We start from the raw sequence: 4883 nt of genomic DNA, 5'->3' as shown, positions 1-4883 counted from the left end.
CCAGCTTCGTACGGCAAAGTTCGCTACCGGACATGGCTCAAATGAAAAGTAATAACTTAGGGAAGGGCCCACTGGAAGGTTTTTTTGGGAGTTATGCCCATTCCGTATTTGTAGATTTTCAAAGTTGTTGTTACAGAAAAAAATACGTCTCCACCTTACACTCTTTCGGTAAGCCTCGCCAGCTTCGTACGGCAAAGTTCGCTACCGGACATGGCTCAAATGAAAGGTAATAACTAACGGAAGGGCCCACTGGAAGGTTTTTTTGGGAGTTAGGCCCATTCGGTATTTGTAGATTTTCAAAGTTGTTGTTACAGAAAAAAATACGTCTCCACCTTACACTCTTTCGGTAAGCCTCGCCAGCTTCGTACGGCAATGTTCACTACCGGACATGGCTCAAATGAAAGGTAATAACTTAGGGAAGACCCCACTGGAAGTTTTTTTTTGGGAGTTAGGCCCATTCGGTATTTGTAGATTTTCAAAGTTGTTGTTACAGAAAAAAATACGTCTCCACCTTACACTCTTTCGGTAAGCCTCGTCAGCTTCGTACGGCAAAGTTCACTACCGGACATGGCTCAAATGAAAGGTAATAACTTAGGGAAGGCCCCACTGGAAGTTTTTTTTGGGAGTTAGGCCCATTCCGTATTTGTAGATTTTCAAAGTTGTTGTTACAGAAAAAAATACGTCTCCACCTTACACTCTTTCGGTAAGCCTCGCCAGCTTCGTACGGCAAAGTCCGCTACCGAACATGGGTCAAATGAAAGGTAATAACTTAGGAAAGGCCCCACTGGAAGGTTTTTTTGGGATTTAGGCCCATTCGGTATTTGTAGATTTTCAAATTTGTTGTTATAGAAAAAAATACGTCTCCACCTTACACTCTTTCGGTAAGCCTCGCCAGCTTCGTACGGCAAAGTTCGCTACCGGAAATGGCTCAAATGAAAAGTAATAACTTAGGGAAGGGCCCACTGGAAGGTTTTTTTGGGAGTTAGGCCCATTCGGTATTTGTAGATTTTCAAAGTTGTTGTTACAGAAAAAAATACGTCTCCACCTTACACTCTTTCGGTAAGCCTCGCCAGCTTCGTACGGCAAAGTTCGCTACCGGACATGGCTCAAATGAAAAGTAATAACTTAGGGAAGGGCCCACTGGAAGGTTTTTTTGGGAGTTAGGCCCATTCGGTATTTGTAGATTTTCAAAGTTGTTGTTACAGAAAAAAATACGTCTCCACCTTACACTCTTTCGGTAAGCCTCGCCAGCTTCAAACGGCAAAGTTGGCTACCGGACATGGCTCAAATGAAAAGTAATAACTAAGGGAAGGGCCCACTGGAAGGTTTTTTTGGGAGTTATGCCCATTCGGTATTTGTAGATTTTCAAAGTTGTTGTTACAGAAAAAAATACGTCTCCACCTTACACTCTTTCGGGAAGCCTCGTCAGCTTCGTACGGCAAAGTTCGCTACCGGACATGGCTCAAATGAAAGGTAATAACCTAGAGTAGGCCCCACTGGAAGGTTTTTTGGGAGTTAGGCCCATTCGGTATTTGTAGATTTTCAAAGTTGTTGTTATAGAAAAAAATACGTCTCCACCTTACACTCTTTCGGTAAGCCTCGCCAGCTTCGTACGGCAAAGTTCGCTACCGGACATGGCTCAAATGAAAAGTAATAACTTAGGAAAGGGCCCACTGGAAGGTTTTTTTGGGAGTTAGGCCCATTCGGTATTTGTAGATTTTCAAAGTTGTTGTTACAGAAAAAAATACGTCTCCACCTTACACTCTTTCGGTAAGCCTCGCCAGCTTCGTACGGCAAAGTTCGCTACCGGACATGGGTCAAATGAAAGGTAATAACTTAGGAAAGGCCCCACTGGAAGGTTTTTTTGGGATTTAGGCCCATTCGGTATTTGTAGATTTTCAAATTTGTTGTTATAGAAAAAAATACGTCTCCACCTTACACTCTTTCGGTAAGCCTCGCCAGCTTCGTACGGCAAAGTTCGCTACCGGAAATGACTCAAATGAAAAGTAATAACTTAGGGAAGGGCCCACTGGAAGGTTTTTTTGGGAGTTAGGCCCATTCGGTATTTGTAGATTTTCAAAGTTGTTGTTACAGAAAAAAATACGTCTCCACCTTACACTCTTTCGGTAAGCCTCGCCAGCTTCGTACGGCAAAGTTCGCTGCTGGTCATGGCTCAAATGAAAGGTAAGAACTTAGGAAAGGCCCCACTGGAAGGTTTTTTTGGGAGTTAGGCCCATTCGGTATTTGTAGATTTTCAAAGTTGTTGTTATAGAAAAAAATACATCTCCACCTTACACTCTTTCGGTAAGCCTCGCCAGCTTCGTACGGCAAAGTTCGCTACCGGACATGGCTCAAATGAAAAGTAATAACTTAGGGAAGGGCCCACTGGAAGGTTTTTTTGGGAGTTATGCCCATTCCGTATTTGTAGATTTTCAAAGTTGTTGTTACAGAAAAAAATACGTCTCCACCTTACACTCTTTCGGTAAGCCTCGCCAGCTTCGTACGGCAAAGTTCGCTACCGGACATGGCTCAAATGAAAGGTAATAACTAACGGAAGGGCCCACTGGAAGGTTTTTTTGGGAGTTAGGCCCATTCGGTATTTGTAGATTTTCAAAGTTGTTGTTACAGAAAAAAATACGTCTCCACCTTACACTCTTTCGGTAAGCCTCGCCAGCTTCGTACGGCAATGTTCACTACCGGACATGGCTCAAATGAAAGGTAATAACTTAGGGAAGACCCCACTGGAAGTTTTTTTTTGGGAGTTAGGCCCATTCGGTATTTGTAGATTTTCAAAGTTGTTGTTACAGAAAAAAATACGTCTCCACCTTACACTCTTTCGGTAAGCCTCGTCAGCTTCGTACGGCAAAGTTCACTACCGGACATGGCTCAAATGAAAGGTAATAACTTAGGGAAGGCCCCACTGGAAGTTTTTTTTGGGAGTTAGGCCCATTCCGTATTTGTAGATTTTCAAAGTTGTTGTTACAGAAAAAAATACGTCTCCACCTTACACTCTTTCGGTAAGCCTCGCCAGCTTCGTACGGCAAAGTCCGCTACCGAACATGGGTCAAATGAAAGGTAATAACTTAGGAAAGGCCCCACTGGAAGGTTTTTTTGGGATTTAGGCCCATTCGGTATTTGTAGATTTTCAAATTTGTTGTTATAGAAAAAAATACGTCTCCACCTTACACTCTTTCGGTAAGCCTCGCCAGCTTCGTACGGCAAAGTTCGCTACCGGAAATGGCTCAAATGAAAAGTAATAACTTAGGGAAGGGCCCACTGGAAGGTTTTTTTGGGAGTTAGGCCCATTCGGTATTTGTAGATTTTCAAAGTTGTTGTTACAGAAAAAAATACGTCTCCACCTTACACTCTTTCGGTAAGCCTCGCCAGCTTCGTACGGCAAAGTTCGCTACCGGACATGGCTCAAATGAAAAGTAATAACTTAGGGAAGGGCCCACTGGAAGGTTTTTTTGGGAGTTAGGCCCATTCGGTATTTGTAGATTTTCAAAGTTGTTGTTACAGAAAAAAATACGTCTCAAACTTACACTCTTTCGGTAAGCCTCGCCAGCTTCGTACGGCAAAGTTCGCTACCGGACATGTCTCAAATGAAGGGTAATAACTTAGGGAAGGCCCCACTGGAAGGTTTTTTTGGGAGTTAGGCCCATTCGGTATTTGTAGATTTTCAAAGTTGTTGTTATAGAAAAAAATACGTCTCCACATTACACTCTTTCGGTAAGCCTCGCCAGCTTCGTACGGCAAAGTTCGCTACCGGACATGGCTCAAATGAAAGGTAATAACTTAGGGAAGGGCCCACTGGAAGGTTTTTTTGGGAGTTAGGCCCATTCCGTATTTGTAGATTTTCAAAGTTGTTGTTATAGAAAAAAATACGTCTCCACATGACACTCTTTCGGTAAGCCTCGCCAGATTCGTACGGCAAAGTTCGCTACCGGACATGGCTCAAATGAAAAGTAATAACTTAGGGAAGGGCCCACTGGAAGGTTTTTTTGGGAGTTAGGCCCATTTGGTATTTCTAGATTTTCAAAGTTGTTGTTACAGAAAAAAATACGTCTCCACCTTACACTCTTTCGGTAAGCCTTGCCAGCTTCCTAAGGCAAAGTTCGCTACCGGACATGGCTCAAATGAAAAGTAATAACTTAGGGAAGGGCCCACTGGAAGGTTTTTTTGGGAGTTAGGCCCATTCGGTATTTGTAGATTTTCAAAGTTGTTGTTACAGTAAAAAATACGTCTCAAACTTACACTCTTTCGGTAAGCCTCGCCAGCTTCGTACGGCAAAGTTCGCTACCGGACATGTCTCAAATGAAAGGTAATAACTTAGGGAAGGCCCCACTGGAAGGTTTTTTTGGGAGTTAGGCCCATTCGGTATTTGTAGATTTTCAAAGTTGTTGTTATAGAAAAAAATACGTCTCCACATTACACTCTTTCGGTAAGCCTCGCCAGCTTCGTACGGCAAAGTTCGCTACCGGACATGGCTCAAATGAAAAGTATTAACTTAGGGAAGGGCCCACTGGAAGGTTTTTTTGGGAGTTAGGCCCATTCGGTATTTGTAGATTTTCAAAGTTGTTGTTACAGAAAAAAATACGTCTCCACCTTACACTCTTTCGGTAAGCCTCGCCAGCTTCGTACGGCAAAGTTTGCTACTGGACATGTCTCATATGAAAGGTAATAACTTAGGGATGGCCCCACTGGAAGGTTTTTTTGGGAGTTAGGCCCATTCGGTATTTGTAGATTTTCAAAGTTGTTGTTACAGAAAAAAATACGTCTCCACCTTACACTCTTTCGGTAAGCCTCGCCAGCTTCGTACGGCAAAGTTCGCTACCGGACATGGCTCAAATGAAAAGTAATAACTTAGGGAAGGGCCCACTGGA

Source organism: Mytilus californianus, unplaced genomic scaffold, assembly GCF_021869535.1.
Source record: "Mytilus californianus isolate M0D057914Y unplaced genomic scaffold, xbMytCali1.0.p SCAF_11, whole genome shotgun sequence".
In the NCBI taxonomy this organism is placed as follows: domain Eukaryota; kingdom Metazoa; phylum Mollusca; class Bivalvia; order Mytilida; family Mytilidae; genus Mytilus; species Mytilus californianus.
This window is presented reverse-complemented; position numbering follows the sequence as displayed.